Source organism: Zonotrichia albicollis, chromosome Z (genome assembly GCF_047830755.1).
Source record: "Zonotrichia albicollis isolate bZonAlb1 chromosome Z, bZonAlb1.hap1, whole genome shotgun sequence".
In the NCBI taxonomy this organism is placed as follows: Eukaryota; Metazoa; Chordata; class Aves; order Passeriformes; family Passerellidae; genus Zonotrichia; species Zonotrichia albicollis.
This window is the reverse complement of record NC_133860.1, coordinates 67,191,485-67,214,883: the sequence shown is the minus strand read 5'-3', so window position 1 is coordinate 67,214,883 and position 23,399 is coordinate 67,191,485. Positions and strand designations below refer to the sequence as shown.

At 35.7% G+C, this 23,399-nt stretch overlaps 1 protein-coding gene across 1 annotated transcript in view; it reads right to left on the bottom strand.

Moving 5' to 3' along the window:
• The window catches only part of LINGO2 (leucine rich repeat and Ig domain containing 2), a 525,499-nt gene extending 502,352 nt beyond the window's left edge, over window positions 1–23,147 (bottom strand). Inside the window, exons 1-2 of the mRNA XM_074532869.1 lie at window positions 23,007–23,147; window positions 20,644–20,700 (exon numbers count right to left, since the gene is read on the bottom strand). The gene's annotated coding sequence lies outside the window, so the exon portion shown is untranslated. The remainder of the gene's footprint in view (window positions 1–20,643; window positions 20,701–23,006) is intronic.
• Window positions 23,148–23,399: the final 252 nt, after the last annotated feature.

Below are 23,399 nucleotides of genomic sequence, written 5' to 3'. Positions count from 1 at the left end.
TCTTTGTTTTACTTTGTTTGTGGGAATGGCTTTGCTTTACCTAGTAGCTGACCTGATCTTAAAATACAAATTATTCAATTTTTCCCCTCCTGATTCACTCCTCCATCCCACTAGGGGGAAGTGAGCCAGCAGCTCTGTGAACCTTAGGTGCTACCTGGAGTTAAACCACAATAATATGAAAGAAGATCCTTTTAACAGATCAAATTAAATTAAAAAGCTGTAACGAGGAACAACTTATCATAACTGAATCAGAGAACATGCTTTTTATTTTCAAAAGAAAAAAACATTTCATAGTCAACAGAAATAGGGCTTTGTTATCTAATATGTAATTACCACAGACCAGACAGGATAATGGTTCTCCTAGTGACTAAATGAAAAGGAACTTACATTAAAAAACCATAACGCAGGTAAGAAGTAATACTGATGGAACACAACTTTATAGAAAATTGAGTGATATTACTGACAGAGAAGAAATAAGATCAACCTACTCTACTTTGTAGTCTATGACTGCTAGAGAACACTGTGAGCATGGTAGAGAAAGTGAAAAGACTGAAGCATATGGGGGACTATGCCAGCAGATTGCAAGCAGCTAGCAGGCTTTTCTAAGGAAACCATGGAATGAAGACAGGCCAAGCAGTGAATTAGACAGGTACAGGCATTTTCCAACTCAAGTTATTCTATGGTAGAACTAACCATCAAGAACATACACATTAAAGGAATTATAACAAGGACAAAATTATGGATGCACCAATCTTTGAAAAATAAATCCTCCTGGATCATAGACTTATGGAGGGAACTCGATTTGGACTGGCTGCATACGGACATGGCTAGGAACCCATGTTCAGAACCTAGGTAAATGCTATCTAAGTAGATTTTTAAATGAGGAAATGAATAAATGGTTGTGTACAAAACAAAGACATTAAATTTTTTTATCATATCAATTGCTTAAGAACTGGCAATGTAGCAGAACTCTGCATGAAGGTATTGTGATTCAGAATTAGCAAAGGACCTAAAAGTGCATAACATAATTCATGTATTGTAGCTAGAACTGGATGGAAGTATTTGTGGAACTGTATCCACTAAATCAATAGCCATAAGCTGCGATTTTACTTCAAACAATGAATATGTAACATTTCAATGACACATGAAACCATGATGATGAAGTAGGAACAAAAGACAACACAAAATATTTCAGATCAAAATGTCACTTTCCTTATAGCCTTCATAGAAATAATGCTTCTCAAGTAGAGAAGCAAGTTCTTCAGTATATTTATAAAACAAACACTATTTAAAGGGCTCACAAAGCAGATTTCCAGACTGGTATCATTACCATTAAAAATTTCTATGTATAGCAAAATCTCCCAGCGCAAAATACTGTACAAAAACACTGAGCCTTTAGATTAACTGATCACTGAAGTCTCATTTACGCAGTGGGCAATGGTGTACAGATGTACATGACAGTCGATTTTTGTTGCATGTTGAATCTCAGGGAATCTCTTTTCCCTCATTTACTATTAGACCATTTTTTCACTATTCCACTTCTCTGCCACCCCCCCCACCCTCCCCATCCTATCTATCATATTGCTCTTCTTTTAAATGCTTTGGACATTTTTACATACCCCTGACATAAAATATGACAAATTTGAAGCAAAAAATCAACCAAACTAGAATAAAAAGACTGAGATACAACTATATTCCATCTCATATGTTCCATCACAAGATACATTTGTTAGAATCCAGTTTTCAGTTGGGAGGTTCACTTTGGAGATAAAAAGAAAATATATTCTGACAATGTCAAAATTATTCTCCTTTCAGATTACGTCTCCTTTCAAAATCTGTTTATATTAATATATATTTAAATGACACATGAAAACATGAAGATGAAGTAGGAACAAAAGACAATACAAAAATACCTCAGATCAACTGTTATTGATTCATTTTTAGTTGTCTCCTGGAAAATAACAAGTTGAGAAAAAGTGGATTTATCTGGAAGGGAAGCAATTCTCTAATTTTAAAATCATAAAATAGAAATAGAGTCTTAGAGCATTACTGCATGGTACAGATGAATGCAAAAGCAGAGAGTGAGCATTATGTCTCCTAGAGCACACTCTTTCACTCAATAAAAAAACCCCATGTCTAGCAAGAAGCAGTAACAGATCTTACTTTTCAAATGTCTATGCAAACTAGGATTAACAACTTTGAGTTTGTTTTGACGTCCTCTTCTTAAGGAAAGAAGTCAAGAAACATTATTACTTAATACTAGAAGTCTTAAAAACAAACCCCAGTGTCTTCCTCTCCCACTGCATGCACATTACTGCAAATCATATTTCAGAATCTGGTCTTCAGCTTCGTATTCCCAACAGGGATTACAAACAACCTAAGTGACTTAAATTGCAAAAATTAATGACTGCCTATTTTCCATTATGAAAGAGCAAAGATGTATCAGCTTATTTCAGAAGCCAACACAGTGTATCTCCTCTATCTATTATTGTTATCTATTCCTTATTCTATGTATATGGACATAACAAACATTGGTAAAAATGGCAATTTATTTATTTTAACTCTCAAGTCAGTCGCACATACCGGTCTTTTAAAAGTTACATTTTTTTTCTAATCACTTTATTTTCTAAGTCAGGTTCCCTCTGCTTTTTGGTTTTGGGGTTTTTTTTAAACAGGTTATCTAGAGAAAATATTATGTTATGTTCCTTCATCATGGATTTGGGGTTTCCACTCAAATAATGCAGCTGAAATTCTCGGAATAAATTAAAACTGAAACACTAAACACTTACATGCATAATAATATGCAAAGTAAACTTAATTTCAGAATTAAGATCCAAGCTTCAACACCTTTCAGAGACAAAAGATCACCTAATACCTGAGAAACTGCATGTTGTTCTTGGAAATGGTATATCTAAATGGCAGCTAGTTGCAAGTATAAATACAGTTCATTTGCCTTCAAGAATCTGAGATTGTCTCGTCTCTCAGCAGATAACCTACATTCACAATTAACTCTGTCAATGTCTCCCACCTTGCACATAGTGAAATAATCGCACCATTCTCATTTGCTTCCCTTCTAAAAAAGCTGGAAGGCATAGTTAGATAATGATAAGTTCATCTTTAATTGTGCAAATAAATCTTAACAAAACCTTAGTAAGATCTAGTTATCTGATTTGCCACAAATCTAAGCAAAATCTAGTCAGACCTTTCATCCTCTTGTCTCCAAAAACTTTTCATTCCCCCACCCAGCATATCTTTCCCACATTTTAATATTTTTTATGCTACATATATTAGGTTTTCCAAGGCTGTCTGCTCCACCAAAGGTGATAAAAAGAGTTTAAAAAACCTAAAATATAATTGATAATCTAAATTCAGAAATTTTTACTTGCAGCTATTGAAGTTCTAAGTGGTGACAAATATTTACAACATTTCAGAGCTACTGAAGTTTTGGTGATTTGGTTTGCATGAGTTTTTGTGTAGGTTTATTTCATATCTACTAGGTCCATTCAAGATTTGCTGTTTGTACGGGGTGATTCAGCACAGGAATATTGCCAATTGCCCTTACTTGAAGAAGAAATAGAAAATAGAAAAAAAACCCCAAACAATAAAAAAAAAAAAAGAACAAAAAACCCAACCAACCAAAAAGAAAAAAAAAAAAAACCAACTACAAAAAAACAACAAAGATTTACGAAGAAAAAGCATATAGCTCTAGACACAGAACACCATTAGCAAATATCAGTTCTGAATGTAAAGTTGTTGCCCACTGCTTTCAAGGTTCCCAGATCATCTGTCCCAGTTTGGTTGAAGTCAACCCACCTCTGTAATGCGACATGAATCATTTGCATATACAACACTGCTCACACAGACTCATGAGCAACAAGATCTAACACTTGGCCTACTTGTAAACAAAATCAATTTAAACAAAAACCTCTTTTTCATTCAGATCAATCCAACTTGGGTTGATCAGAAAAGTATGCCCAGAGGACTAATTACTGGAGAAGTGAATTAGAATATTTACTTTACACTGGGCCAATTCACTCAAGGTGAATGTGATCTGAGTGCATTTATCTGTTACTTTTAAACTTTCTCTTCTAATTTCTTGCACTTTGAAAAAACAAAACTATTCAGTTGCTGGAAGTAGCATGGTAGCTCTGAGGAAATGGATGTGCACAACAAAACACTGTATATTTCACAGCTATGTTAAGTCTTTGAGATGAGGGACTGGTACTTAATCTCTAAGGAAAATCCTTTTACAAGATGGGATGTGTAAAAATCTTAGTTTCCTTTCTGGTCTCTGGAATAAGGAATCTTGTTTCTCCCACTACACAATACACAAATGAAGGAACAAGGACAGGGAGGTATGTATCATATGGAGTGACAGGTGAGATATTTCAGGAACCAAAGTCAAACAAAGAAGAGCACTTTAAAAATTTCAACTTCAAAGAAGGAAAATATTTTCAGTCCTTTGGTCAATAAAATAATAATTACTGGTCAAATATCTCTTGGAGGAAATGGCCTCAAGATGCCTCAGATAAGGCTTAGATGTGATATTTAGAAAAATTTCTTCACTGAAAGCGAGAAATTTTTGTAGACCAGGTTGCTGATGGAAGTGGTTGAGTCACCATCTCTGGAGGTATTTAAAGGCAGTGTAGATGTGACACTTAGAGACATGGTTTAGTGATGGACTTGCCAGTGCTAATGATGAGGAAGGGCTCAATGATCTTAAGGAGTTTTTACCCCAATAAAATATTCTACTTCCCTTCTACAGTGACATGTTGAGGTAACATGCTGTTCATATTTTAAACCTCCAACTCTGAAAAGTCCTGTTATCCATCTCTGATATGACAATGGTATCATTTAGTTTCTTTTTAGGATAGTTCATGGCAATCTTCAAGATCTAAACACCTATAAATCAGGTATTTATCTGCCTTCTATACAACTCAGACTCATGATTTGTGACTTAGAAACCTCAGGACTCAAATATTGACTATCTTTGTGACTGCTTCTTAACCTATCCATGTAAAAGCAGCTGGAAACAAGTTGAAACAGATTATATATACATTATAGATGATAACAGATTATGTATAAACAGGAGCAAAGAAGGTAACTGTGAGAGAAAGACAGCTGGAAATAAGCTCTCCAACAAGAATACTGTCCAGGCTATACCGTGTGAAAGAAACCCACAGGAATTTACCCTCAAACGTCTATCATTCTGATACAAACCTGCTGGATCTGTCATGCAGAGTAAGAACTTAAGAACAAAATGACCTACACACAAGTGTCACTGTTAATCTTTGATTATCAACTTGAAGAGCCTGATTTGTCAGAATATGTCAATGTTTACTGGCTTCTCATAAATTTGACTACCTCCATTATTGATTTCAATGGCACTTATCTGGCAGCCACACCTCTTCCTCAGTAATCTAAGATAACACCATTACTCAGCATTCCTTAAGACATTTGAGTAACCTACTAGCATCACAGAGATGCTACCTAATGGCAAGGAGGAGATAAAGACTTATCCCTTCACCTGAATGTTATGTTGAAACTGCCTTTTGTATTTTAGTTCCTTTGATTTTCAAGAGAAAGTACTGATCAATTCTGGAATCGCCTTGAATGACTTGTGACTAACCCTAACCACCGATAACTTCCATTTGTAAAAATCTTTGAGAAAATTTCTATTTGTTTCCTGATGGCCTTATTAAAATCTAGTTTAAATGAAACAAATTTAATTTCAAAGTCTCTTTTTGAAAACAAAACACTGTGGGTTTTTTGAATAGTATTCAAGAAAAATGCTGGGGCTGTTTGGATACAAATTCAAAACTATCATCTGAACTCAACACAATCTGCATTTGGGGCAAAAAATTTTTTTCAAGAAATTTTATTCAAATTAAAGATAAAAGGCAGTGGCACATAATGTGTCAAGGAAATATATTTATACATGATTCTTACATACAGCAAATGAACATTGATCAAATGATCATAATACTGTTAAAGTTTTTCCCTTTTAAGCCAATTTTTTTTTTTTACTCCTCATACAAATACCCCTCATACAATCATCATCACTTATGACAAAGTTCTAGACAAAGATAAATAATTTCCTACCAGGAATGTAGGAAAGCCCTACACCTTTTTTTTTGTTTGTTTGTTATGACCTGAAACACATTTTGTTCCCTTGGGCAGAAGTAACATTGGCTCAGTCACTTTCACCAGATTGCATGTTTCTTACTGAATTGAAAACTGCATTGAAGAAAGAGTATAATCTTACTGGCATGGCAATTTTCAAACCAGTCCCTCTTGCAGGGATCTAGAGAAATGAAAGACTTATCTTTGAAAATCAGCTTTTTGTGGTAACAAAACTTACAGAACCTCCTGCTCACTACCTCTATAGAAAAATAAAAATATGAATAAGTTCAAACAGCATATTGGTAAAAAAATGCTGTGAAAAAAAGAGACTGAGCAGATATACTTTCATTATGTTTACTAGTAATAAGAGCCAATTTTTAAATTTTATTTGTATTAGCCTTACTTCTAGTATGAATACCTACATTCCACCTGAAGAAGAATAGCACTGTTACATGAAAACTTGCCCCAGAAAAGTTTGTATTCCTTACATAGTTTGGGTAACATGCAGACAAAAAGGAGTATAACAAAGCAAAAAAGCTGGAGGTTTAAATTGAAGCAAAAGACGAAATCAAAATATCATCAGTGACTTAAGTTCAGAAAAGAGCTAAAGAGCATGTGTAATGCCTTTTTTTAATGGCTGCACATTTTCTTAAGTCAAATGCTTCATGGCTTTTCCAGTAACAATATGAACAAGCTCTCATGTTGAATCAAAGCAAGAATGCTATTAAAAAATTGAGTAAATCTTGAACTGGTTTACAAGACTGTTTTAATACAATAGTTTGTACCACTTGAATGGCTGTGAAAGTCCAACTGAATTACAGTGGCATAATAAAACAGCCTGTTTAACTGTAGTAAAATAAGAACATAGCAGCATTACTTACAAAGTCCTTTTTAAAACTTTTTGAGCAGAGGGTAGGGGTGGCGAGGCAACAGGAGGAGAGAGAAGGATGGGAAGAGAGGAGAGGAAAGGAAAATTAATTCAACTACCACTTAGAAAGCTCAGTACTACTTAACTTCTATTTACATATTTGTCTACTAATCTAAAATATTGGTCTATCTCCTTCATAGGACTTCCTTCAGCAATCATTGGGCAATAGATATCTTTTTGCTAGGAGTGATTTGTGAAATTCTTATTATTGTACCTATTTAGAAAACTTGCAAAAATATTTTTCAGTCCAATATATCATTGTAATGCTAGTTGTTAAAAGGCAAATAACTAAAAGCTAGCCATTGCTATAGCTATTGTTCAATAAAAGTTTTTATTTCCATGTAAGGAATATCCATTTTTCTTTCTTAATGACAGAAGCTACAAAGAACTTGTTATGACAGCAGTAAAAGTTTATTCATGTTCCTAAAATAAAAATCAAACTTTTCCAAGAAATGTTAAATTTCCTAACAAAAATACAGAATGTTCTCTATGAATATGTATACATGTGCTTATTAGAAACTCTAAACTTCTGTTGTACCATATTCAAGTAATGCTTAAAGAAGTGACACATAATTAATTAAGATAATGGTGTCTTACTTTAATCTAAAGGAGAAAGAAAATACCACCCTACTTAGTGGCCTCTGTACTTGTTTCCTTGTAACACAACCTGAAAGTATTGCGTCTACATACCCACTATTCCATAACTGTTTTACTCATATTAATTCAAAGACCCACATATAGATAAACTGGTGGAGTCTGGCTGTTCCCTTGGAAGAATATCCTTTTCCTAAAATATCTATGGAGAGAAGTCTTTGGTTTGATTTTTATCTGGTTTCTTTGAGACCAGCATGTTGGGTCATGGGAAAGAGCTGAACTGTTACCTCTTACTGTTTAAAAAATACTCTACAAAGGAACAAAAGCTAGACATGCACTCTGTAGCATATGCCTTTTCATAAATGGGTACAGAAAATACTCCTCCTCTCAAATTTACTGTCAGCTGATTCTACTGATTTTACTGTCAAAGATCCAGCATTGGCAATCTATACAGATAAGTTCACTAAATTATTGCTATGACAAAAAAGCCACCATGTTGTACAATACAAAACCAATGTGTTTATTAAGTGCAATTTAGACTACGTGTTTGAGGACAATTCAGTTAAGCCCCTGAGACTTATACAAAACACAACTTCATTAGATGAATCAACTCATGTGATATTGTAAGCAAAAATTAGTAAAGTTTGAAATTCTAGGTTATTGTGCAATTTACTAAGTATTGAAAAGCTTGTCAGATATCTCTAAAACTTCCTCAAGTGCTCTTGTAGTGCACAAAGCTATTTACCACTACATACAGTTCACCATTAGAAGTGTTTATATTCAGCATTTATAACAAAGCTTCACTGTTTTTACTACAGCTCCTTAATATGTTACATTCTATAGAGCAGTAACTGTCCATGATAACTTAAACGATATAATAAGTGCATTTGTTAGGTTATCTAGCTCTATTCACTGTACATAAAAATCTGCAAATATTTTTGGATTGACTGCAGTCATGAGATGCAGTGCAGCAGAATGCCCAGCCTCAGTAAGGATTAAAGGCAAAACAGTTCATGCTTTACCCTATTTTACAAAAATTATCCTTGGTGGACAGAGGAAGGAGAGTTGCACTGCATTTGGTATTGAAGAATGCTGAGACCAGACTGACTTTTCAATCTCAAAGCCAAATATTCTGAAGACGGGAAGAACAACGTCTTTCTTGAAGGAAACTGGCACCAGTCAGTGGCAAAATTTTGGTAAGACAGCAAACAGGTGATAGCAGTAATGACTTACATAAAGCTTCTGAGCTGACACAGCTGGCCTGAAAGTATGACTGATAGTCAACCACTTTATACAGGAGAAGCCACATCCCACTTTTTAATGGAAGGGTCTTCTAATATACAGACTCTTTCTGGAGAGTGTGTGGAGGTTTCTTCCTTGAGTTAGACACACCTGAAGGTGTGTGAACAAGGCACACCTCAAGGCTGAGAGAAAAAGGTTTCTCCATAGTCATTGATATGGGTGAGTAATGACAATCTATACTTAATTATTTTGCTAGTTTTTATAGAATTGCTTCAATACAGTTTCAAAAATATTTCACTATAATAGTTATAACTAACTATAGTCTGTAGTTAAAAACTCTGAATTCTTTTAGTCTAATCATTAACATGATCATAATCTACTTAAATTTAAATATTTTTTTTTATTTTATCCTTATAAATACATCTGAGTTGCCAGCCTTAATCATACAAAGTCATATAAAGGGTCAATCTCACATAAAGAATCCTTTAGACCTAAACCATTGAGCAAGTCTTACTAGGATTGGCTGCAGATGCACTTAGACTTCTCTCTGAGAAGGTGTTAAGAAGGGAAAGTGATCCTTTCTGAACCTCAGAATTAAATGGCAGGGTCTCTCTGACAAATCTTTTTTGATGCTCCCTTTCTGCTCACAACACTTTTAAAGAAGGTGCTTTTATATATATATATATATATATATATATATATATATATATATATATAAGAAGTGAATTAGACCCTTTTTCTTTTTCAGTTTTAAATTCTAATAGCTGTTATAAAACAAAGTAGCCAATTTTCAGTAACTTTGAAATAAAAATGAAGAAATATCTGAAACTTCCACAGTCTTCTAAGATGCAGTAAATAAACCACTATTGAATATTCTCTAAGGATATTTCTTGGATTACTACTTCACCAAAGAACAACCAAGAGGTCATTTCCCAAGGGAAAAAAAAAAGTTTTCTATGCTTTTATAGTGGAGGGTTTTTTCCCCCAACTTTTACTAAAATAGGATCCTTATCAGTAAGTTTTCTACATGGAAACAAAGACAGAAATGCAGCAGCCTCATTCTCCTGCCAGAGTATAAAATGTATGATTGTTTTTTTATAGTTTTAACTGAAAGCAAGGCAGGAAGGGGAGTAGGGGAAGAAGATTTTAGTTTAACTCAAGTCAAGTAAAACAGAACAGCCTTAGGCACAGCAATACTATCCTGTGTTACTAAAATCACTTTCCTAGGTGTATAAGAAAGGGACTAATTTTAAGACATTTCTGCTGTTACAATGCAGTCTATATGATATTTCTTCTATAATTCAGTCATGCTTCATCCAGTCTCTTTTAAGATATTCACCAATTATATACATCTTAATATATATATTACTATCTCTTAAGATATATCACCAATTCAGTGAACTGTACTCTGAAATTAATACAGAATGAAGTTCAGATTCCAAGTGCTGGTGAAAAGTACTCATCAACAGGACTGCTTACTCAGGTCCTGGTGACGAGATGGTTTCCCCACTGCAACACTGGCAAACTCCACAAATGTCATTCTTTAAAATGATACAGCAAATTTGGAAATCAGACACAAGCATATTGTTATAGAAACTTGAAGGTGATAAAAGCCAGTAAGTATTCTTGTACTGATATGCCTATATAAAACACTTGGTTTCAGCATGGAGATATCAACAACAGTCTCATAATCTAGGGCAATTAATTCTTCAGCCTAGATTCTTCCAATTCAAAGGTAGCAACACTACTGCCTCCTCCTGCATTCTACTTTTATCTAAAAATACTAACCAAAATCATATGTAAACTGACACCCTCTTGAGCAGAGTATTACCACGCCAACACCAAACTCAAGCCCCTAGAATCTTCACATCAGAAATGACAGATGATAAAATAAATGAAATTTTATTGATTTCTTTGGAAATCCTCAATGAAATTCCAGAATTATTAATTTATAACTTCTGCAAAATTTATTTTCATCTAGCTCTCTCTAAGGCAAATGACCGTCACCAAAGGCAAAAGTACAGATTATTTAAAATTATTTAAAATTTCACAAGAGTAACCAGATTAAGTAAATGCAAAATGAAATTTACATCTTCATTTTTGGAAGTAATTTAAGAAAAATAATTTAATTTCTTTTTTGTTATTAAAACGGCAATTTTTAAAAAGCAATTAATGCAAGAACTTCAACATTTTCTGTTAAAGTATCTATAGTTTTGTCTTTGAAAAATATTTTCTGAAAGTTTCAACCTAATTACTGTTTTCTTTATGTGAATGCATTTTTGAAAGGATAGCCACTACATATCAAGCACATAAAATTTCCAAGCTGAAAATAGCCATTCATTTATAGCCTCACAGTCATTATGTCACACAGTACGAACACATGGGACTGTAAATTTAATCTTCATCAAAAGCTAGACTAGTAAATCCTGTGTCTGGAAATAAACCCCATAATCACTTGCACAGGTCCAACTACCATCCTAATTCCAAAGGATGGAATTCTTTGCAAATGCCAAACTCAAAAATTAGTGTCTGACCCTTCAATCATTCAAAATTATACAACAGAGAATGCCTACTGGCTGTCATTATTGACAGTATTGGCACCTACTCTGAAAGAATCCCACAGTGAGTTTCATATTAAGAGAATCTCAGTCACTTTCTGGTTAAAAAATGCCTTGCAATTCTTCCAGCCAGAACTGAAAACACTCCTGAGACAGCTTTACTAGAGATCAAAAGAAGTTCCATTTATATGCAGCCATTAGACACATGTACTCTTTTATACTGTTCTTCAAATAATTAAGGAACCACACAGATGTGGAGCCATGGTGTGCCAGAGCGCCCTAATAAAAAAACTAACAAAATACAGGAGTAAAATATACAAATGCATAAGAACTTTTAAGACACTCCCCTCTGTAGCAGTCATACAAAACTTGTTACCACTTCATATTTAACTTCATTAAGTCAGTGATGTTACCCTAAACTTTGAAAAGACACCACACACAAACAACAGCTCCTGCTTCTTTTTCTTGACACAGTTCTGTTGCTAATAGTTTTATGTCTGTGAGACCCTTTAATTTTGTAGTTGCTGTCTAGTAAGTGTTGTTGCAGTGATGATGTCCTAAGTACATTTTTGACCTGTGAGTAGAGCAGTCTATTCACAGAAGTGCGTTGAATCAATAGCATCAGCCATGCAATGTGCTAGCACTCCAGTGACAGAAGGGATTATGTTGTCTTCTACCTTTTTGTTCCTTATGCAGTTGGCTAAAGATTGCATTGACAACTGAGCAATTGAAGCTTAGAAAAGCTAGAATTGCCAGCTAGCAAGTTCAGGATTACACAATCACCTTCCTGCCAAGAAGTAAAAGATACACTTAACATGCTGATTTACAACTGGCGAAGATATCAACAAACAGAGAAACTGAAGAGCATTCTCCTTGTGGCTTTTTTTGTGATGCTTCCTATTTTTACTAGTTCTGGAACAGAGATTAGCAAACAGCATGTTTCTCCTCATGTCAAACACTTAACTGAAACATCATGTTCAAGGATTCCTCAAAATATATGTATTTCTCAAAAATATATATATTCAATTTTTTTACAATTTGACAAAAATCTCAGATAAATAATACCATTAAATCAGTAACAATTCATTATGCCATATAGCAGAGAAGAAAATTAATATTTTAAGAAAAGGAAAATGTAACATCTTAAAAAGACCATAGAGCAGTGCCATCTAGTGATTGACACTACAAATAAAAAATGTTTGCATTAATATGTGATGCAGAGGGAGTATTCTTGGTTCTTTGCTCAGGCAAAACATTTTTGAAACAAGCTCCAGGGGTAATAACAAGTTATATCAGAGGTCATGCACTTACCACTTCAAGAGAGCTCAGCATTTGCATTTCAAAGCAGAAATGCTACTGGTAGCAGATTCAAAGGAAGAAACTACCATCACCCATCACAATGCACTGTTAAGAAAGGAGTTAATATTCCAGTGCTCTACAAATAGCACAGAATAAGTATTAGTGAGCAGTAGCTCTGTTGTTCCCTTTGAATGATGTACTGGTAATTATTAACTGGAATTAAATTGCAGGAGAAAGAGAGAACTACATAGTTCATACACAGGTCTAAATTATTTTCCTGACAGAAGCAGAAAATGCTCCTATTCTACTCTAAGTAAACCCTGACCATAAATATTCTTAAATATTGGATTTCTTGTATAAAAATGTAAGAATCCTAGCATGGAAGATACTGAAAAAAAGCTGAAATATTGGGGTTTTTTCTTTCACTTTGTGGAATATTTCATTATTACCAGTTGTTCTTGAAAAAGAATGGCATGCTTCTCCTAGGGTATCTACTAACTACAAGTCACTGAAATATTATTTTGGAATTCAGATCTCAAATTTGCATCAAAATGTATGTAAAACTATATACTAAACTTTGAAATGGATGTAAGTTTTTATTATAAGAGTAACAGGTCATTTCTGCATGTGTGTACATAGACTGGTAGAGCAGAAGTTTCAAAAGAACCTGAAGTTATGCTGCTTACTGTAAATTTCAGTAAGCTTTTCTAGTGTAAATCCTTCTGGTTAGTTTAAAATGTAATTGCTTTAATTTAGATCAATAGAAAGGACCACATTACTATGTATATATTACAAGATTACTTTCTGCAGTTTTCTGTTTGCTTCATAAATGCTGAACAAACAGTAAATTATAAAGTTTTGTTAGCTGAATAGCCTATATGAAACATAAGGTACTGGTAACTTGTCATAGCCCCAAAGCCATTACCTAATTTCCAGAGTTATTCCCAATTTCAAATCAGAAATATGATCATATTGCCTTCAAATAAAATATTACAGCAGAACATGTTCTATTTTGACAGCTGCTGAAGAAAGCATATGTGTTATATAGCCCAAACTGACTTTGCATGTCTGACACCACATTTGAAGAAGTTTCAGGAACTTCTAGCTATGTCGGCTTTCAGTATCTCATTGCTCTCCTTTTTTACTTCTGTGCTGATCCAAGAAGATGTCCAGAGTGAAAGTACTTGAAGACAGCAATAATGATATCTCTTTCAATCAAACGTAGAGAGTTTAAGAATTGCACCAGTTTTCCGCATGTCCGCTTCTCTACCATCCTTGCACAGTGCTTTTTTCATATGTCCAGAAAGCATATAAAATACTACTAGTACCAACAAAAGCACCATATGGATGGAATTAAAACAGAAATTTAGGCTCTCAATACATTACAGACACACTTTTAGTATTCTTCAATTTATCAATAATACTGTGCTACAATGTGAATAAAATAAAACTTGATTACATGGTGACCTTGATTACATATTTAAATGTAAATTCCAGCAGCCATGGATGTAACATACATTACTCATGCAGAACATCTACAATGATGAAGATTGATTCTTCTATATGAAGCACTTCCTTACTTCCAGTAACTCCATTTTCTAGCTAAACAACTGTCTCTAAACTGCAGACCAAGCAATAGCTTCATTCCTCTATAGAAGGCAACAGTGAAAAAAAGCCATTATCTTTAGATGCACCAAATATTCAGTACTGTTACCATAAGTTAACAGAAGTTAGTTGTTTGAACCTCCTAGCTGTTAAATCTAACCATAATCTCTTCTCTGCAACTCTCACCTGATGTATATTCAAATTAAAGGGAAAACAAAAAAAAAAAACAAAACACTTATAAAAAGATTTTAAGTAAGATCAAGCAATATTAAACATAAGTAAAAACTCAGATTTGGTTGTTGTACAATTTAATATCAAGATGGTGTATTGCTATAACACACTGCATGATTATACCAAGGTGTTGATGTAAGTATTTGAAGGCTACTGTCTACCCACACAGCAAAGTGAGCTGTTTTTAAGCAAGGCTATGAAGAGTAGCATGTACTGGTCAAACAGCCATGTAAATCAGGTTGGTTAGTGGTGCAGTAATCAATGGTGCAACAATTAAATTGATGGTTCCTACTCTCTGGTACCCCGACTTCTTAGCAATGTAAATAGTTTCAGCCAACAGCTAAAGCCCCACAGGAAAAGATAAATCTCCCAAATCTAGGGAAGCAATTGAGCAACATGGCATAGTGCAAAAGATTTTCTTTATGATATTCAGAACACTCTCATTATTTTTTTTTACTTGTACTTTGTTCTTCTAGTGCTGTTTAAAAGATTTTGCCTGGCTATAATACCTTTATGGTTTTAGGAAAAAAATCCTGATATTCTTACTTCAATACTGTCTGGTTAATGGACTATTAATTTTTAAATAGATAGTAATTCAAATTTCTTTACCCATCACATGATTTTTTGTTTGTCTAATGGGGAAAAAAATCATAGAAACTAGAATATTTATTATTATATAACTTTATCATATCTCTACTTTTTCCATTTCAAAGCTTTAGCATGTTAATCTTTAAGTACATGCAGGGTTTTAATTTCTTATATATCACAGTGATTTTTTTTTTCTTTTTTTACCTTTGGCTGTTTTCAAAACTGCAAAAACTGTTCACTAAGGAAAAGTACAAAATAATTACTGCACAAATCTTAGCAAGATTTTTGTAGAGTTCTTAAAATTTTTTTATTTTCATGTGTAAGAGTTTTTAACTTGTCTTTCCCCAGTAATTGTTTGACAGGAGTAATTTGATGACTTACTTTGCAGTCCCCAATGCATAACACTGCCCACTAGTTAATTACTTCTATGTCACAGTAGAAATTATATCTGTTTCTTACAAGAACTAGTTTTTTTCAAAGCCCCAAATGATTCCTATTCTGGAAACTCTATCCCTAAAAGAATAGGAGAGACCTAATGGCTCAACACAACTTCCGTTTTCAGAATACAGTCTGAGAAAAACAGAGAAGCATTGGTTGCAAAGAATAAAAAACTAAATTATTTACAATCTCCTTCTTTTCTTAAGAACACCCATGCAACTTTGTTCCTTTAATCAAGCTTTTTAAAACAGTATATGAACAGCTTGAAGAAATGTTATCAGCAAGAAAAGTATTTTATAATAAGAATGCAACTGTACATTCACTTTAAGCCATGCTGGCAGTAGGAATGAAGCTGGACAAGACTGTTATTACAGCATATTTGTATATTTGTCCCCTTAAAGTGGGCAGCAATCATATCCTCCTGATATGTTCATCTAGATATTTTGAGGTGTTGACTTCATCTATTTTTCTGAATTACTTCCTCAGGGTTTGACTACTATTCATAAATTCCTGACATAATTTTTCTTCCTAATAAGTGGGTATCCTCCAGATCAGACATAGCATTTAAAAATAAATTATAGATTCAGAAGTCACTCAGGCCCTCAGCTATGCATTTCCTTTAGAAATCTAGGAAGCAAGCTATTGCAAACTTATTATTTACTGCAGTTTAATTTCTACAATTGTTCCACTGCCTTTTACCTTGATACATCTTTGCACTACCTTTGCAATAACTCTAAGATAATTACTTCCTCCTCATTGTCTATGGAGACAACAGAAACAAGAATTTCTTGGGGTTTAAGATTATGTGAATCTACTCATCTACTTTATAACCTATTCTAGCAAACTGAATCCATTCCCAATTGGAATGAATTCTTGTTTGCACTAGGGTCTGTTTATGTTGTGAGCACAGAGGAATTTTATCTCAAATTTAACTGGTCCTCTTACTCTTTGAAGGCTTTCACTACAATAAATGAATATATCTGTTTCCACATGTTGCCTATAGCCCAAAGTGCTTCTTTTTCATTGCAATGTGCGCCAGTTTACACTGGGAATAGAACAGTGAAAAGCTGGCATGAGACAGCTATTTTCTCAATAGATTTGGTTACTTCCACTCTGTAGTTCAAAAAAGAAACAAAAACAAAAAAAAATTCAAAAATATACTATAAAGCCTATAGAGCCACTGGCTGATGTAGAATTCTGCATATTCTTCCAGACTACCTCCTCATGTACTGCCACAAACACAACCCATTTCCACAATGGTTCTTCCCCACATACATTATTAACATTACATTTTTCCTGACTTTCAAATCAAAAATCTATTCCGGATACTAATGGACAAAGTAATACTTCCTATTTAATAGAATGGTAATTCTCATCTTTTCTTCTTTATAATTGTTCTGGTTTTCATAGTTACATACAGCACTGGAGGCATTCAGAGGAATATCTAAAGCAAGTCTTGTACTCATATAGGGCCATTGAAGATGAGTGGCTTTCTGAATCTCAACACTTTCTAACACCCATGAAAGGAATAGCAACACAGTCTCTTCTTTCAGGACAATTACTGCTATGCCTGGAAAATGGAACCACAGTGTTCAAACATAAGTGTAGTTGGTTACTTCTGAGAACATCAAGGCAAATTGATGCTGAGAGGCCACAGTCTTGTCTGGCTCTCTCTTTCCCAGTCACACTCCACTGTTCCAGCTTCAGTCTTTCCTAGTCCTTTCCACTTCAGAAACATGAGATTTTGTCACAAACAGCCACAAACTGTATCTCCTCTTTAATACGTCTGACAGGTGTTAACTAGACCAACTAAGGGTCTGCAGAGTTGTAAAATCTCACAATCTTGAAATCTCTCCCTCCTTTTTATTCTCCAGGGCCTAAAGGGAAGCATAATTTCTTCTTCCCAAGGAGTTTGTTTCTGTTTTTTGTCTCTCTTGAGGTTATCTCAGTCTCTATAAACATGATAAAACACAGTGGAGTCTTTGTATGTGCCCTCCCCATACACATTACCTGCCTGCAGAACTCATGCATTCCAGATGTGGTGGAGTTTTGATGATTTTAACTGACTTTGGTACATGCTGGCCTGCAAAAGGTGTAGGGCAGACATGGGACAATATCATTGCTGAGGCTCATGTGTGCTGTGAATGAGAATCTACTTGATGACTTGTCACAGAGGAACACAAACCTTTCTACATTAAAGGAAACAGAATCCTGAAGATGCCAAAGTGAGCTTTTCCTCAAGAAATTCTCTCATGAAACTCTTCACAACCAGCATCTACCATTATTTCATAAACACTTCACCAAAACACGATTAGAAAGGCATTTTATGAATTGCAGCAATTGAGAAATAAATACCATTTGAAGAAAACTTTGTGTTTTCTCAGAAACAAGATAAAGTGAAGGAAATAATAGGATGAAAGTTCTTCAGGTTGGAAAGTGAACAGAGGATGACAATCTAAGTAGCTGTCCTGTTCTAAGACCAGACTATTTGGTTTCTCTAGTGACATGATTCCCCATATTAAACTCAGTTACAAGAAAAACACCAGACTCCAGTGAAATCCCACTCTTCCTTTAGAGATGGAGATCTGCATTTGTACAGCTCAAAGATGGTCTTTGGCCTGCCTCAGTAAATGCCACCCCATGGCTCTTATAAATATTCAACACTGAAGACAGGTTGGCTTAAAGGGAGCTGAGGGACAGGGAGAAATGGGGGGTATGGAGTGCTATTAAATTCCTATAAACTTAACTAGTGACCACTGGTTGCTCCTAGGCATTAAACACGCATATCAGAACAAAAGCAGTTTTCTAAATTATAACTTCTAATATTAAAAAAGTAAGGGTTAATTTTTCTTACCAATAGTTTTACAGGACATATTTGAGGTTTTCTACCATTTAAAAGAATCTGTGTCCACCTGAAGAATAATGGCTTTAAGAAGCCATGCAAATTTTATTTTAAAAAAAAATAGAAATAAAACATGCTTATTAAAAATTATAAAATATTAATCATAGTACTGTTGTATAAATACTAGCTAAACAAAAAGAAATAGGACTTTAGAATAATTATTTTTCCTCAATCTGACCAAAGGACAGGCATTTTGCAGTTAATCAAACAAAACCCACAATAAAGAAATATTTTTATAGAAACAAATATTTCTGCTGAAGATGGTTTTGTTTACTCCATTGAAATACATTACAGTTTTATTTCCAATGATGACAAAAGTTGAAAAATACTCCATTCCTTTTTCTTTCATTGCAACTTTAGTTTTGAGATTGACAGCTAATAAATTATGTCACTTTATTTGCCCAACTAAAACCCAATTTTATCAGTTTTCTTTGTTTTTAGGAAATGTAATAGGACCATCAGATGAAAATCAAAATATCCATTTCCCTCAGAAACATTTATTCTTTTGATTTTCTTTTTAAGAATCACCTACTTTGACTATGCCATTTAAAATACACAAACTCAGGTAGAATTTTGGCATTTACTTGCAACACTTGCCTGCTATGAAGGGAATGAGAAAACTATTAGCAGAAGTGCAAATCAATAGTAAGAAGCAGTTTAAAATATTTCCACTTTCTATAAAATATTAATTGTAATGCACCCTTATTTCTATTTGCATGTAATTAGGAATAGTTCTGAAAGATGGGTTGAATGGTCCACTAATTCCACCACGCAGAAGAGGTGTTCACTAAATATCTACGCTGACCTAACAGGACTTTTACAACAATAATCAATCTGAAAACATTAACAGTATATCAATATAGAACAAGACTGCCTACAGTCTGTTGATACAAGTATCTACTTCCAGTTTCAAAAGCAATAAGAGATTAGGCAATAAGATATCTAGAACAGTAATCAAATAGCAGCTCAGATCAGTATGTTTATAAATAATCTCGTGAACTACTGCTTCATAGAATCATTTCTCATAGAAAAAAAAAATCACAAGATTTGCATTTTTACAACAGAAAATGGGCCACCAAAATGTCATTATACAACACAGATGACAGTTTATCTTCCTTCCTCCACAGATTTTCATCATTAAGAAATGAAATTCTCCCCCAGGAATCAAAAGGTTTATAATATGGGAAGCAGCTCAAATATGAATTCTACTCAGCATATCTCATGGGAATAATATTGATATCTCAGCACAGAAAACATTGATTGGTATATTGCATATCTTGAAGACCAGTGTCTGTATATTTCAAATATTTCAATGCCATACTTTACAGAGTCATCTCATCTATTTTAATGTTTTTCTAAGTAACAGAAAGGCCACACTCTCCAGAAAAGAAGAAAAGTCTTGATTTTATGCTTTCAAATTAGGTGAAAAAAATGAGTATCTGGCTAAAACCACATGAGATTAAAACATTTTGGAAAATCAACAGTTAAAGTAGTCACTCTACTAATTAGAAATGAGCAATAATTTATAAAGATTCATAATTAGACACACCTTAGCCAAATCAGTCTTATGACAGAGGCATGTCAATCAGTGACTACTTAGAAATATAATTTTCTTAGATTTCCTTAATAGCTGCACAAAAAATGAAGAGAAAGCACAGAGAATTAGAATGCACTCAGCATAATGTGTCATAGTTCTAGTAGCCAAATAAGCTCCTTTGCAATAGGAGAATGCAGCAATATACATACCTAATATCATATAGATTTACTGAAACTGATCATTTGTCCATCATCTGGATTTTTAATTACCAGCAACAGCTATAAAGAAATCCACCTTCTCACAAAGGACAAGCCAATAAACCAACAGACAGCTATATACAGAGCCTTTAGAACTCCTTAATCCTTTTGCTCCCACTCTTTTCACTAGGGTTTAGACAGCCAAAAGGTGTACAAACAAAAAACCAAAACCTCTAAAAACAAGCAAGAGTCATATCAGCATGACTTAGAAAAATCACCACAGGAATCCTCCTAGAATCCTTATCGATACCCTCCCTCTCCAATAACCACACCCACCCTGTGTTTATGTTATTTGAATGGCTTTAATACAAGATATGAAAAAGGCACTAACATAGACTTACATTGTTAAACTCGGCACAGGGCCACTGATATTCCAATCTTCAGACCTCCTTAACTGTCTGTGTTGGAGAAAAACGATACGGCTTCAGAACTACAAAGGGCAAGTTACTTTGGTCTTTTTTCTTAACTGCAGGATACCCAAATCCTGGTATTAGTTCACAGTAGCATGCCAACAGAGTATTAATCACAGTAGTTGCGGACAGCTCCTTAAGCTAACAAGCTTCTCTAATACTTTGTATTTTTTCACCTCTTGCTGCTACTATGCAGGGTAACATTTCCTCCTAGAGCCCTTTCACAGAATGTCTGGATTCTAGAACAGTAACAAAAGATCTGATACCTGTTATAGTACCAAACCACACTGTTTCTATGTAGCTGATCACACCTTGTGTTGTTCAATGTATGTAGGTGTTATTCATACTCTCTGAAGAGGGAATTCAGAGCAGTAAAAGCAGTTTTCAAGGATGTTCTGTTTACTTAAAATGAATAGTATCACTGTTCTGATTCACATATATTAGCTACTGTCAAAAACACTCCTTTTCAAGAAAAATAAGGAGGTGGTACAGTAGCTGAGGAGTCAATCATTTTAAGCGCTGATCTGAAGAAAAAATCCCAGATCCCAAATCCCATTTTGACTGGGATATTTACATGTGTGTGTGTATGTATATACATACATACATATATATATATATATATATATATATATATATATATATATATATATATATATATATATATATATATATATGTAGTAGGAGTAAGAACATATTGATATTAGTGCACTCTTCTGTGTGGCACATTATACAGTAAGGTAGATCACATAGCAGCTCTGACTCTACAATGAAACACTTCCTGGAAAGGGTGTAGCCTCTAATGGAACTACTGGTGCCTTGATTGCATACAGAAGGAACAGACACCATCTCTTTTAATTTTAGGTTTTTCACTGGAAGGTAGAAGCTCAGGAAAGCATATCCTTTTATCCTTTTATTGTACCTCCTAGCGCTTTTTTTTTTTTTTTTTTTTTTTTTTTTTTTTTTTTTTTCCTTGTGGAAGCAGCTGCTGTAGTTCTGAATGGTAAATAAATGCTAGATCATTATTTTAGGGCATATACATTGGTTTCAGGTAAAATCTTATACATACTTTACACTGTAGATCTGTTGATTCCAGATGTGTCACTATAAAAAGTGGGGTAAGGCTTCAGAATTATTGTGTTCATGGCTTTACAGGTTATGGCTTACCTCCATGAACACTATGCAAACTAATTTTCACTTCCATTCCCCTAGTGCTGTAGTTTTGACTGAAATAAAGACTGCACGGCTCATTTTCATGACAAAGGCACAGAAAAGCTGTGTGCTTCTTTCTGCCCCCATCACCACCACCCAGCACTTGGCAAGCAATGCAAGTTCAGATCTGATTTATTTTTTAAGTGTTCTGTGTTCAGACGTTTTGCTTTTTATGTGAGAGGTTTGTTGTTTTTTTTTTTTAATGGGAAAATCTTTTGAAATAACAGTATTTTAAAACAGCAGCATGTAATAAAAACACACTGCAGTTCTTTGCTTGGCAAGGAAAGCTAGATGGGAAAATGCTTAAGAACATTCAAAGCACTGCTGTTTACTCCAGCAACTATAGAACAGGACTTGCAAAATATTATATTTTAGACTCAAGAGACTGGACAATGATGAATCAGTGGATGATTTTCTTGCCGTTATTTTTCTTCCAGGTATGTTCAGAAGCACCTGCATGTACTTCGAGCTGTTCCCTAAAAGGGGGGGCTATTCTGGATTTGCTGGGCAGAAGGTAAAACAGTGCCTTCACCGTGCAGCAGCACCACCACCCCCCTAGACCCACTTTACTGATGCACGTACTCCAGCGAGCACATCCACCACAGCAGCGGACACAGGTGTAGAAGCATCTCTTCACTGGTGACAAAGGACTATTGTGTTTGTGTCACGTCTCTCGGAGCCCCCGGAGAACTCCTACTCCCATGACACTGTTCCCCGCCCGGCGGAGAAAGCTCTTCCCCAGGGAAGGTGTGATGCTAGGCACGGCGTCCCGCCCCCCCAACCCGCCACTGGGGCAGCCCGACACCCCCTTTCACCACGGCGGGCAGCGCCGTCCGCCGCTGGTCCAAGAGCCCTCGGGGGCCGGGGGACGAGGCGGCCGGGGCGGGCGGCGGTGGAGAGCTCTGCTGCACCGCGTCCCGCCGACTCTCGCCGCCCGCAGCCCCCGCATCGGGAGCCGCAGACCCCCGCGACGCGAGGATCCTCTTCGCTTCCAGAGGCCCCACCGCGAAACTTATTCTGCCCTCACAGGCGGACTCCCCGCGGCCGCCACCCCCGACGGCACCGGGAGGGTTCCCATCGCTTACCTGGCGGCTGCCGGGGCGCTCCCTCACGGCGAGCGGCAGTGGGGCGCGCCGCAGCCGAGGCTGCCTCTGCCGCCACCTTCACAGCCCCCTCCCGAGGTGAGCGATGCGCGGGGTGGCGGCGGGGAGCGGACGGGGAGCCGTGACATTTAACCGGGGTGCCTCTCCTCCCTGGCGGGCTGGGCGGACGATCACCGCCCTCGTCTCCACGGGCAGGTTGAGGCGCAGGACGAAGCCCAGTCCATTCCCGGAGACCCAGACGCAGCGCGCTGCCCGAGCCGCCGGCGGCTCCACTCCTCTCCTGTCCTCTCCTCCCGCTTGGCAATCGCCGCTGCGACTTCCCTGCAGCGGGGGACGAGAGACGCAGCAGCCGCAGCAGGCAGCGGGGGAGAGGGC